The sequence below is a fragment of the Mycteria americana genome, chromosome 1, assembly GCF_035582795.1.
Source record: "Mycteria americana isolate JAX WOST 10 ecotype Jacksonville Zoo and Gardens chromosome 1, USCA_MyAme_1.0, whole genome shotgun sequence".
Lineage (NCBI taxonomy): Eukaryota > Metazoa > Chordata > Aves > Ciconiiformes > Ciconiidae > Mycteria > Mycteria americana.
Genome location: NC_134365.1, coordinates 67,516,323 through 67,530,304, shown reverse-complemented (window position 1 = coordinate 67,530,304; position 13,982 = coordinate 67,516,323). Strand labels below are relative to the sequence as shown.

Below are 13,982 nucleotides of genomic sequence, written 5' to 3'. Positions count from 1 at the left end.
AAGAGATAAAGATCATTATGGAGCCATTACCACCCACAGCTTGCTGTCTCCTGCAGCCAAAATTCTTGCATATCGATTTTCTGGCAGCCTCTTCAGAACCCACTACTTTATAGAAGTGGTAAAGATCAAATGCCCAAACTGAGAGGTATAAATCCAAAAGGTTTTTAAGTGGATTAAACAGCAGCCGGACTGCTAAAGCCTTCGTGTTTCCCAGTGCGATACAGGCACAGGGAGCGCCGGCACCCTCACCGTTGGCTGGAGTACCGGCCTCCATCATTCTTCTTCCTCTGACGGCTGAGTGGGTGAGTCATGCACTTTTCAAAGTCAGAGCCTAGATTATGATTATTGTACCATGCACTGATTATTAAGAATTTGATCCAATCTGCAGAGGGTCCAGGTGACTAAAAAGTCTAGTTAGCTGAAATTTTAGGTAATAGGAAAGCTATGCTAATTGCTAGAAATTCTGTGTAATGACAAGCTACACTGATTGCTAAAATCGTTATACAATAGTAAAGCTCTAATTATAACTACAACTTTGTGGCCAGTTCTCATTCTACCAAGGATCCTTAAAAGAGCCTGCCTGTCACCGTAGGGTCGTTTGACAACTGGCCTGGAGCCAGAAGGCAAATAGAAAGGGAAAACAAAAGCACAGCATTGACTCAGCAACGTTTCCGAAGACTCACGTGGAGGCAAAAGATCACAGTAACTCTTGGCTCCAAAAGGTTATACATGTAAGGCCTACCCAAAAGCAGTTTGTTCGCAGCAATGAAGAGGAACCTGGGACAGAGAGGATTCAGTAGCTGCCATGTCTTCCGTCATGTGCCAGTCCCTCATCCTACACGTCACACCAGCCTGCTTGGAGACACGCATCCCAGTACTGCTGCGAGTGAGCAGAGTCAGCTCCTTTGTAACACTTACTTAATAAAAATTACTTTCCCTGACTATACAGTTATGTAATGAGCTTTGTTCCCCTAACTGCTACTCAAGATATAGAACTTGAGATCCATTCAGTATAGGCTTGTCACCTGTTTAAAACTTAAACTTAGACCTTTTAAACAGATCATAGCCTTCTGGTAATTTTGTGATGTGAAATTTATCTGTAAGTACTACCGTACTGCTTACATATATTTTATTCGCACGTTTAATATCTAACTTTTTTTTTCCATCTACCTAGATTTTTACTACAGAGCCTTTATATTTATCAGTCCCCAGTTCCTCTAATTGCAGACCCCCCTTTAGGTCCCAGATGGTCCTCAACTCAGGGTGGGGGGTGAAAGAACCACTGTATTTTTCTTAGAAATGGTGATGTGCCTGAAACAGGGAGCTGCGGAGTTCTCTGGGGACCTGAGAAGGCAGGGAGGCCAGGCAGGGAGGAGGAGCTCAGGCTGGAGGGATCTGAGAAGCCGAAAGCCACATCTGACCGCGCTGCACAGCTCCCTGTCAGTGCCTCGGTGAAACCCCAGGCGAACTTCTGCTCCCGCCTGCCGAACACGTCCTCCTAGGCGGCACCGGCCAGCCGCAGCATCTGAACTGCACACCGCTGCCTTCGTACCGCTTCCCGGCTGGGCTGGCGCGGCCTGGCCGGCTCAAGCCCCAGGCCCCAGGCCCCAGCCCCCCGGCCCCCCGGCGCCGGCACGGCCTGCCCGGGGCTGGGCAGAGCGGCAGGGGTGGGCGCCGGCCGTCCCGCCTCCCCTCCCTGCGGAGGGTCCCGCCCCAGGGCGGGCCTTGGCGCCTGCCCCGTTGCCCCTGGCCTCCGGCGGTAGCGGCGGTGCCGCCGGTTGCGGTCTCCTTCCGCCTCTCACCGGAGCTAACGGCCGCTGGCTCCGCCTCTGCGCTCGGAGCGACTCGCCGGCCTGCCGCGCTGGGCTCGGTGAGGAGGGGAAGGGAGCGGGGCGGGCGGCAGTGGGGGACCCGCGGCGGGCGCCCTGCCTTCCTCCGCCCGCGGGGCCGGGGACCCGGCGGCTGCGGAGAGCCGCTCCCCGGGCCGGCGGGCGGGGAGGGAGGGAGATGCCCGCCCGCCGGTAAGGGCCGCGCCGTCCCTCCGGCGGGGCTTGGGGCGAGCGGCGGAGCCGCCTCCTCGGGCTGGGGCCGGTGGGGCCGTTCCCGCCTCCTCCCCGGGGTAGCAGGGGAGATCGCGGGCGGAGCCGCCCGGGGCCGCCGGCAGGCGAGGGCCCTGCAGGGCCGCGGCGGTCCGCCGGGGCGGCGGCGGGTCTCCCTCGGGGCGGCCGGCGGTCCCGTCCTGGCGGGCAGGGGCGGCGCTGGGCGCCTGATGTGGAGCGGGTCAGGCACCGCGAGGCGCGGCGGCCGGCAGGTAGTTAGCTGCTCCTCTCGCAGAACCAGTTAACGCGAATGAAGCATCCTGCGAGCGGCCGAGCAAGCACAATGAGATCTGCAGGCGCGCTTTTCGGCCGAACTGTTTGCCTCCAGAAACATCCCCCACCCCGATCACTTTCAGCAGAAGTTTAGTTACTGTCTTTCTCCATAGGGTATGGCAAGGCGGGGAGGTAGGACTGAAAGATATTATTAAAAAAAAAAAAAGTAATTAGCTTTCAGGTTATGGACTTGTAGTGTGGGGAAGACCAGGTGTTTTGAACCCCCTGTATTTAAGGTCTGTGATGGAAGTTCAGTGTTTGCCCGTGATTTTTGCTTCAGCCTTTCAGGTAGGCATCCCAAGGTATGTGGTAAGGAGCCGATGCTCAGCCTTGTGTAAGAGGGACACCTGCAGTCAAGTATTGTGGTTGAACTGACAAACCTGTTTATATAACGAAAGAAAAAAATGGTTTTAAAGAGGTATAGGTTGCTATTCTGCTTTGGGTTGTCTGAGTAGTGTAGTTGAAAGAATTACCTAGCTTATGCCTTTGCAGATGGAAATGTGAGAAAAAAGGCAAGTACCCCATCAACACTTCTTTATCAACGTTCTTCATATGCTCTGGGAAATATGCTTCATCTGCTCTTGGTATCAGTGAAAACTAGAGGCATCAGCTAGAACATGAGTAGGTTTTCCCGGCACTGGATATGCTTCAGAAGCCTGTAGGAATGCTGGAGGTTGTTTTCCTAGAAGTTGTTATGAGGTTGACCCAACTCTTTCTAGGAGCTCTGTGGTAATGTTGGGCCTTTCGCTGCTCTTAACTAGCCTCCTGGGATGACTTAAAAATAGAACAAAACAAACCCAGCTCATCGTGACTCCTGGTAAATATTTTCTAGCTCTTGCATCTGAGAATGGTGGGAGTAAAACTTGTCGCTAACATCAAAAGCTCCCTAACTGGGCTCTTATCGCCCGATTTCCTTGAATTAACCAGTCACTGTCCCAAAACATTTAGATAGACGTTCCTGGTAGAGAAAGCAGACTTGTGTTAGTGTCCACAAAATTAAATCCTTTACTCTCGATAGCTGTGCCAGTATAAAAGTTCCCCTGAGCCTCAAAGCAAAGCCTTAGCCAATGTGCTGAGGTAGTTCTGACGGTGTTTTTCAGGAACTGCTAGTTCACTGTCTTTGCGTGGCCCGCTGCAGTGAGTCAGGTGGTGCTTCAGAGTTAAAGGGTGAACCCCTCTTTCTAGTTTAAGCTTAAACAGTATTTTTGTTTCAGGAAATAGTATATTGTCTGATGTTTTGGCAGAAAAAAACAGCATACTTCATATCAAGTCTGTTATGGGGTGTTTTAGTTTCCTCCTTAATAGTAAAAATAGCTAAAACTATTTCTCCAGTTCATTGGTCTGCCAGATTTTCAGAAGAACTTTTTTGTCATTTTGGTTCTGTTTTCTCCTTAAAGTATAGATACTTTTTCACTCCGCCCCCTTCCTACCACTCTTCAACAGAAGTAATTGTAGATCAGTAAAATACTCTGATCTGCAGGAGGCTGTCCTTCAAACATTGGCTTTTAAAAAGCCAGCAAGTTACTGACTTACGTGTTTTCTGCAGGCAAACACATTTTGGTAGTAGATTATTTTTATACCTGTTTCTAAAAGTTACATAGAACAACATTTCCCAGCTCTTTTGTTTGCCTTTTTTTGTGAGGAAAAAATGATCAAAAGGGGCCTGTTGTGTTTGCTTAGTCACCCCTGATGGAGTAGAGGTGTGATGGTGCACCTTGCCGGGTGAGGGGCTGTGCTCCTCAGGCAGTCCTTCTTGCCAGGCCTTCTGCCCTTAATGGACCAGCTGAGCTGCTTCCTATGACCTTCTGAGCCACCACCTGGGCCTATTGACTTTTGACTGTGGGCTATAAACAAGGGAAGTGGTTTCTTAAATCCTGTATGTGCTGAGCTTGCTCAGTTTCATTTGCTGCAACCATGAGCAACATATCGGTGGGTTGGAGACGTGTGACTTTGTCACAGTGTTTGTGGTCTCTCCTAGTCCTAATCAATGCAATAATTAACCTGTTGGTTTGATGTTGAGCCTTTTGTCTCTTTGTTGATGACTAATAATCAATAAGTGGGCACAGGAGGGAGATCAGTATTCCCCACCCCCTGATTTGAAAAGGGGTCAGGAGGGAAGGCTGAAGACAGCAAAGAAAGAGTAAAGGGAGCAGAAGGTCAAGAAGGTGCCATTCAGCTATCTTAATTCCTAGAGCAGGTCATGCTTTGCTAAGCCTGACTATGAGGGCTTGTGAGAAAATGTAGAGCCTGTTGGTGACTCTCAAGAAAAGGAAAGGGGGGAAAAAAAAAAGACAAGGGATAAATGGTGAAAACACACATGGTTGTTAGCGTTAGGTGATTGCTATTTGTTGCCTTTGTGAACTGATACTGGGCACTAATAAAAGGAAGCTGTTGCTTCACAGCAAATTGGACTTCAAAACTGCCAGGAGATCTTCTGATGTATTATTAGTAATCAGGGACATAGGAGACTGTCCAGTGATATTGTTGGTACAGGTCATTGCTACTTCGGTAAAAGTAGCACTTGCAGCTTAATGACTATTGTCCTTTCTAGGAGCAAAGACCAGTAGGGAGCTCCTGCTCTTCCAGTGGGTGCTACACATCTGTCTGAAGGGACACACTAACAAGATTGCTGAAGTAAGTGATCTTACCTTTTTTTAAAAAGTTGGAAATATGGGAGCTATTTTATTATCTATAGTCTGGTTCATCCTGAGGCACCACAAGTAGCAGCATCGGTGCAACTGAAGATGTAGAAATGGGGAAGAAGATGGGGTTGGGGAAAATGTAAAACTTCTCAACCTGTCTTTGCCACTCGAAGTATTTCTAAGCTGTACTTAACGCTGTTACAGCCACAGTTTTTCAAAGGACTCTGGCACTTTCCCATTGCTGACAGGGAATGGATTTTTGCTTTTTCACACATTTGATTGCTAGACGCTACGAGGATCTTTCCGACTATTATTTGTGTCTCTGATAAACATGAGTTGTAAGTTCTCAACAGTTTTGAAACTGCAAAGGTCAGTGAAAATGTAAACCAAAAAAGCTATAGGATTTTATACTTGAAGGAATTGCAGGGAAGATCATTGAATGAGGGAAAGCATTGATAATGTAACTTACAGTATATGGTAAACTTCACAAATCAGTAGAGAAGAAAGGCATTATCACAGCTATGCTTTTTTTTAAAACCACTCTTGTGATCTTGAAGCTGGTGATATGCCTTATTGCTGGTATAAATGGTCTCCATAAAATGCAAATATGCCAAAGAGCTCTGCTAGTATGGGCTGGTGAAAGATTACTATTATTCTCTGTGGCTGAAATTCAATTAACTTCTTAATTTGCCAGCATTCTGCCACATAGATTGCAAACTTTGCTCCAATTAGCAGTCATTAGGTGTTGAATGATTTGAGAGGAATACTTTTAAAAGGAGGTACAACTACTGAAGATGTAAGACAGTTCTCTGAGTGTGCCTTAAAACTTGGAGGGAACTTGGAAAATCTTCAGAGATTGCAGTGCATTTCATGGTTGCTCTGCATTTCACAGTAGTTTCCATAAAGTGTGATAAGTAGAAATCTGCAGCTGTAACGTAGGGGTGAAGGTATCGTCTAAAAAATGTCATTCCATCAAAGAAAAAGTATCTTTGGACTCTGCTTTATCATTAGCTAACCTCTTCCATCATAGTAATACAACTAAAAAGCATGAGCTACAGATGCATACTTATAGGTATATATTTCAATTATATGCATGAACTGCAGAGGCAAGGATATTCCCATATAAAGGAGTCTGATGCTAGTATTAGAAAAGCTTTCATCTGTAGGTTCTGAATAGAATATTAGGAGACATTAATTTGTGTGATGAATCTGATCCCTGTTACTAATGCCCTTTTCTCTGCAAATTTGCCAATTCTCTGTTAAAAATTGCTTTCTCATGCTTACAGCTATTAGTCAAAAGTGAACATAAATTTTCCCCTGAGGAGTGTAAGCAATAAATGCTTGGTTGATACCATCGAGCAATCAAATACAATCTTGAAGATTTTGTTTTGTTCTGAACAGTGACATCTCTTTTGCTGATGTTGGTATGTTGCTCCATATTCTGGAGAACCAGAATTTTAAAACTCCTTGTGAAGCATGGCTCTTCCAAATGGCTGGAGTCCACGGTGCTTGCAGAAAATTCACTTTTTATCTTTCAGAATAATCTCTCCGAGCTTGGTTTAGATGCTGCTTATGACAAATTCAAATTTTTCTGTATCTAGCACTTCCAGTTGTTGATATGTGGCATGGTGTTCATCCGTGTTATCTCATTCCTGGTGAGAAGAATGGCCTCCCTCCTGCTGCCCTTCTGGCTGTGACTGCAATCTCTATGACTCTTGCAGCAGTGTTGCTGAGAGTGATTCTATAGCTGTAGGACTGTGGATCAGGTCCATTGCCAAGTGCCATGGAGTACTTTTTCCTTGTTTTTTTAAAATTTTTGTACTATCTCTGAATAGTATTAAATTAATATTTTAAAATAAATCTTAAATTTAATTTTAATATAAAATTAATATTTTAAATTAAATTTTAAATTGACGTATATAATTAATTTCTCAAGTTGTTATTAACTGCCTGCTACAAGAAACACAACTTCAGTACAGTCTGAAGGGTATTAAACAATTATGGGTAGTGTAGTGTGCAGAGGTCTGTGTAGTGTAAGGCACCCATGAAAGTTATCAACTGTTGTCTTATAAATCTTATATTCAGCATAAACTGGAGAAAATTGACCAATATTTTTAAGTTGATAATTTTATTGGCCAATTCTGTGTACGCAAGTGACACATGAGTATGGGAGTATTGGGTCATATACTTTGCTACTGGTCTGTTGTTGGTTGTGTCTTGGGTTTTCCTCCTGCTCTAGCTAGTTCAGCTTGAAATTACACTTACACATCCACAGACAGTGGCATAAATACACTATGGGAAAATGTAAACACACTGAGGTTCCTTTAATTACTGGCCCTTGGACCTCTTGCACACCCACTGGTCTCTCCAGTTGCTGACTACATACGTAGCCCTGTGACCTGCAGCTCCTTTTCCAGTTGCTGGCACCTGGACTTTCCCTGCACGCCAGTCTCTCCATTTGCTGTCACTGAGACCTCCAAGGCCTGTGGTCTCTTCTCCAGGTGCTGGCACCCTTGTCTCTTCAGTTGCTGACCTTAAACATATGAGCTATGAGCCCCTGGTCCCGACTGGACCTTGCTTACATGTGACCAGCCCCTTTCACTCTCCCTCCAATTTCCTCTCCCTCCAATTTCCCTCTCTCGTTGTTCTTACACATCCCGCTTTCCCCCCACACTTGATCCTTTCCCTAAGTGTTCCGTAAGTTTTTAATAGTCCTGCAGCCCTGCCTCAAATATCCCTATTGAAACATAATTTCAGATTTGTAACGTAAATGTTAAAATTGCCATGGCTGATATAGCAATGGAAATGTGTGTGAAAGCAGCAGAAGAAATAGCAGACCAAGAATTAAAAGAATGGCCTGTGTTGGCAGTGAAGGAGCACCATTTGCAGGATGCTGTTTCCAGCAATAAAGTTGGGGAATGTGTTGAGCATAAGGGTATGTGGAAGGTGGTGAGAGCATCTGCTTCATTAAGGTTATCTGCTTCTAGACCTCTTCAGTGCAAAAGGAGACAATAAGGGGGAAGGAATAAACCAAAATGTTCAGAGACACAAACCTGATGGGCAGACAATACTGGGGATAATGACAAGAAGCAAACCTCCTCAGCTATGCTAGTTGGTAAGAGTGTGTGGGAAGTGAGGGTGTTTTTTTCAGCAAGATCTTCCGAGCAAGGGCCTTGTCAAATGGGATTATAGGGAAAAGAGGGAAGCAATAACAAAAACTTAAGAGATAAACCTGACAGGCAGATGTGAAGGAGACAGAAGAAACAAACTTCGTTAGTCTTGCTAATTGATGGGCCATTGAGAAACTGTAGGCAAACCTAGACTTTTAAACTGATTAAGAGTACAAACCTAGGAGTCCCAGTTGTGGGTGGGAGGAAGAGGATGATGGAATTATGCAGAGGGGGAACAGACAGAAGAGGGTATAAAAGGGGTCCGTCTGGGGTGGCTGGTCAGGATGTCTGTCTGACTGAGCCCTGTGCCTGATCCCTGCAGCCAGTCCTATCTTCTTAAGTCCCTTCTTAACTATCCCTCTGCATAGTCTCACTCTCTATACCCTGTGTGTGAGTGCTGCAAGGACTAGGTGCCAGCTACTGAAGGGACCAGTGTGAGTTGATAACTGGGCCAGCAAGTGGAGTCAGACTGGAGGTGTAGGTACCTCTGGGTCATGGTGCCACCAACTGGAGCGAGAGGGTGTCTCAGCATAAGTAATTCGAAGGACTGTAGCTCTTGGGAGTGTTTTCACAGGTCCCACAGACTTTCTGTCTGGAGTGCCAGCTACTGGGAGGACAGATGTGAGTGGATTTGGTGCCAGCAACTGGGGTCATACTGGGGGGTGCAGGCACCCCTGGCCTGCGGTGTCAGCAGTTGGAGTGAGTGGGAGCCTCATCAGGGTGAGCGGAGTGAAGGGGCTCAGTGCTGGTGGCTGGAGTGGGACTGTGGGTCACAGCCCACGTGCCTGATGCTGGCTGCTGGTGAGGGTGTGTGGGACATCTTTCCCAAATTGTGTGTGTGGGGTTTGCCTGTATAATTCGCTAGCAGACTTCAAGGTGGACTAGCTGTTGGGTAGGAGGCCCTGGGTCCAGGCAGGGGTATCAGATGGGCAGAGGGTCCATGCTGGTACTTGGGGGATCTGTGAGTGTGGAGTGCTTATGGAAACAAGTGTGTGCATCTGTTTGCTAGTGAGCATCAAGCTGGACCAGCTGGCAAGCAGGAGATCCTTTGAAGTGGGTGAGAGGGCCATGCAGGGGTATTGGATGGGCAGAGGGGCTGTGCTGGTACTTGAGGGATCCGTGAATGTGTGTGTGACTGTAGAGTGGGGGTCTGTGGGTTTCAGAGAGACATTCAATCCTGACCAGCCAAAAAGGAGGAAAGGGACTTGCCTGCCTGTCTATTTTATGTGAGTCATATATGTAGGTGCTGTTGAAGGCAGTGCCTTGTCTGTGGCTTTCTGTGTCAGTGTCCTGTGTGTGTCTCTGGGATGCATGCCCAGCCTTGCTGCTGGTTGAACCTGCAAACAGGAAGGCAGCAGCAGCTGCGTCCATGGGCCTGCAAATGGAGACACCTGGGTCTCCAGGCTGGGCTCCAGCCTCAGGGCAGGAGGAACCACCAGGCCACAGAGCTGCTGGAGGTGGTCACTTGCATCTCTTAACAAGCACCAGGGCTATGCTAATGAGATAATTTGAAGAGGATAATTTTGACGGGTTTTATTTTAATGGCTGTTGCTTGAATGGAAAAATCTTTCTCCTGTTTCTTTATCTGTTCTGAAAAGGTCCTGTTTGTTCTGAGCGCTCTTCCTGCTGTGCTAGATTTGGGCCCTGAGGACTTCAAGAATGAAGTGGGTTCACTTAAAAAAAAAAAAAAAAACCAACAAAAACAAAAAAAACCCCCAAAACAAACAAAAAAACCCACTAACAAACTGACTCAGAAATACTGTTGGATAATACTGAATAAAGTCACATTAAAAGACCTGGTGGTTGGAGGAGACAATGCTAAGAACACAAAGGAAGGCTGGGAGGAAGAGCCTGATTCAACATGAAGTTCATGGGCGTAAAACTAAAATGGGCTCATCCAATAACCATTTTTGTAACGCTCATCTGTAGCAGCAGATGGCATTAGGACAGCAAAGTCAGTAGGTGAAAGTTGGAAATACAGTGTTGGAAATGGTGGAATTGGGAATCTGCAAAGAGAAGTGACTGGTCTTCATATGCTTAAATTTACTGTAACTACCCTGTAATTGACTGTCAATCTGAGATATAGGTAATTTCTAACAAATTATCTCCTACGAAACTGCTAAGAACCCTTGTGGCAAGAAAACCCCTGGGTCCTGGTGCTACTGTGACATCTAAAATACAGTTCTAAACTGAGGAAAATGACAATTCTTGGTGTGTATGTACCCTTTCCTTTGGGCACAAGTTTGGTTGATTCAGGCCATCTTGTACCACAGGTACAGGTCTGCCAAGCTGCTCTAATCTTTCTATGATACGTATGTCAAACATACTGAATTCATTTTAAATGCTTTTGGTTAACTGAGACTGGCTGCTAGAAGTCCAGAAGCAGAAACAGGGGAGCAAAGTCATGCTGGCCTGCAGCTGAACTTTTGTCCTTTCAGTTCTTGGAAGCTTGGGTTTCCTGAACTCCATGTCCTGGAGAGGTGGGAAACAACTGAGATCAGAGTGGCTGGTGTTGAAATACATATATTTGGTGTTTAGAGTTTTGGTCCAATTAAAGGAATCTTTTAGTAATGAATAAGAATATTTTATAACTATTGTGAGTGCCTCAGTTACACTTGTCACAAGGGAGACTTAGACCGCTTAAAGAATCACTGCCAAAGGTAGCAGCAAAAGTGGTTTTATTGAAGATGATGTAAAAGTAAGGCTTACGAAAGTCTGATGGCAAGGTTCAATCTATTATTTACTCTACAGAGGATATAATAATAATTCAAAAATACCAGTGCAAGATCTTAATGCCCTGTGATACAAGGTTGTGTGTGCTATCAGTCACTTGCCAAAGATCTGCAGTTGGTAAGGTGTCTTTCAATCTCAAGGCGTAACCTTCAGAGGCATCCAGGCTCAAGGGGAGATCACTGCCATGCAGCTAGCTGCTTATCAGGGAGAGCTCGAAAAGGCTCACTCAGGCTGTCATATTTATGGAATAAAGCGTTGGCTTGTAGTCAAATTACGTGCAATGGAAAAGGTAAACATGAGACGCCTTGTACCCACAACTTCATTTGTTCCTTGACAAATTAGTCTTGGAAGAACTACCTGCTATTCATGTGTTAATCGCATGATTGGTGTTCCAGTTTCCCAGCTCATATGCATCAAAGCTCACCATGTCACCCTGTTCCTCTGTGGGTTTTCAAAGAACGGGTTGGAACTAGAGAAGTTCTTGACCCGGTCATGGCCTAGGCCTTTACTTCCTTGGGAGCCTGAACCAAACTATCACTGGTTTGGTCAAGGAGTTGAGTGTATCTGTCACACTCCACCCCATGACTACAGTCAATCTACTTAATTGTCTCATAGAGTAGTAGCATGATTACCTCTTGCCTCTGTCATAAATATGCGGTGTATTGCAGATCAGTGGTAAGGGTACAATTATTTGATGAGTTGCTTAGCTTAAGTGTTACAATTAATGCTAATTATATACCATTACGCATACAGAATCAGTTGATTGCATATGTTTTACATGTTGGATTAACATAATTTGTTTCATTATTTGCCCAACTTTGATATACAGAATGATTGTAAGCAATAAACACAAAGTCAAAACTAACAAAACTGCAACTGGTTGTAACATCAAATTCAAAGCTCCAGTTGCCGTTGGTGACCATTCAAGATCATAAATATACACAGCTGTGGCTGACATAGACGAGTACTGTCTCAGCGTGTTTGTCGGGGTGTACTGAGAAATGTCAGACTCCCCTAGGGGAATTAAGGCACATATCGGAGGTTCCAGAGGAATTCCCTTCACACACGAGCCCCATCCTAGATCAGAGATGCAAGCTTCAATGTCTACCTGTTGTTGTCCTTTATTTCTCTGCCAGGCCTATTGTTGATGATCCATGGGATGGATCACAGATCTGTCTTGGTGTAAAGCCAGAGATATGATAGGGTAGATTCATTCAGTAGTAGCATCCCCTATAGTCAATACATAGGCAACAGCTAAGTCTGTGATTTCATTATATGTAAAGTTTACCGAGAGCTACCAGGCTTGCAGGTGTCATTTGGTTTCAGTGGCCTTATTCTGGACAACTTTTATGAGTTTCAGCAGGTGGGATTCTGCTGTCACCTTCTCTTAAGATTACAGTTACTGCAGCTCGGACCCTTCATTGGGCTTGAAGGCAGCTCAGAGCTGAGGAAACATTCACTTAGGTTACCCCTAAAGGTTTAGTAATAATGTGCAATCACTGTTTTTTGGACATTCCCGTAAAGGTAAAGTGTTTGTGGTCACCCATTGTCCTAATCCCAATTTAAGTAACGATTACTGTAAGGGAAAGTGAAGATTTTGCAGTGAGGTAGTCATTGGGTCTAGCTTATTGGCTGGGGCTTCTGCATCCATAGTGTTAAGCACTCCAAATAGCCTGTAAGGTCTTTATGTGTGTGTATGCTCTGCTGAGGTAGGGTACAGATGTGGAGCCAGGCTAGCCATCAGTCATAAATGGTAGACAAGAAGGGGGACACACTGACTTCAGTCTAGATATGCTGGTTAGCAGTGTTAACTCTTAAGGACCAGTTATGATCCAAAAGTAGCTGTTGCATATTTGTCCAAATCACATAGGTACCTACTTGTCCAGGGGAGGGCCACAAAGATTATTGGGGGCTGGAATACCTTCTCTGTGAGGACAGGCTGAGAGAGTTGGGGTGGTTTAGCCTAGAGAAGAGAAGGCTCTGGGGAGACCTTATTGCAGCCTTCCAGTACTTAAAGGGGGCCTACGGGAAAGATGGGGAGGGACTCTTTATCAGGGAGTGTAGTGAGAGGATGAGGGGTAATGGTTTTAAACTGAAAGAGGGTAGATTTAGATTAGATATTAGGAAGAAATTCTTTACTGTGGAGGTGGTGAGACACTGGAACAGGTTGCCCAGAGAAGTGGATTTCACCTCCCTGGAAGTGTTCAAGGCCAGGTTGAATGAGGCTTTTTGAGCAACCTGATCTTGTGGAAGGTATCCCTGCCCATGGCAGGGGGCTTGGAACTAGGTGATCTTTAAGGTCCATTCCAACCCAAACCATTCTGTGACTATTCTATACTTCAGTAACGATGGGGGATGGAGAGGGTGAGTTAGGAAGAATAGTTGGAGGGTTGGTTGTGGTGAGCTCAGGAAGGGAAGTACTGATGGGACTCAGACAAGAGAGTAGTGTTAAACTTGGTGATTAAAGCTTTAACCTAAAGGCATACAATGTCAACAGAGTGAGAAGGTGTACAGGACATGCCACAAAAGGGTTGGTACAGGCACATGGCACACTGATTATTGGACCAATATAATGTCTGCTAGTATTTCCATAGTGCTGGCTGTGGGTAGCTAATTGCTGAAAGAGACTAGTTCTTTCCCACTTGGGCCTGTGTCACAGGCACTGTGTCATGGCACTTTGTGCCATGTCTGGGGGAAGACATATTTCATAGTGTGGTGCAACTCTGACTAAAGCTTTAGCAGCAGGATGACCCCAACACTTGTGCAACCAGAGAGCCACCATAGTGGTTCTGTGGTCCAGGTTGGAGGTTTGGGCTAAAGTTTCCTCAGTTTTATCTGCTACTATTGGACTGTGGTTGGCTTTTTCATAGGTGTCAGTGTTTGCCACCACTGTCACCCCTCTGATCACAGCAGTGACATCTGCTTGGGCATTCCATATGGCCTTGGCCATGGGGCAAGCAGAATGGGAATCAACATGACTGACAGCCAAAGCACATGAGTGCGCATAGTCCTGTATTTATTGACAAAGAAGTCAGCCCCAAATTTCCCCAATATGGGTGCGGAAG

At 45.8% G+C, this 13,982-nt stretch overlaps 1 protein-coding gene across 1 annotated transcript in view; it reads left to right on the top strand.

Annotated features, from left to right (window-relative positions):
- The first annotated feature begins 1,430 nt into the window (after positions 1 to 1,430).
- Positions 1,431 to 13,982, top strand: part of RESF1 (retroelement silencing factor 1) — a 32,515-nt gene continuing 19,963 nt past the window's right edge. The window contains exons 1-2 of the mRNA XM_075503840.1: positions 1,431 to 1,870; positions 4,924 to 5,006. The gene's annotated coding sequence lies outside the window, so the exon portion shown is untranslated. The remainder of the gene's footprint in view (positions 1,871 to 4,923; positions 5,007 to 13,982) is intronic.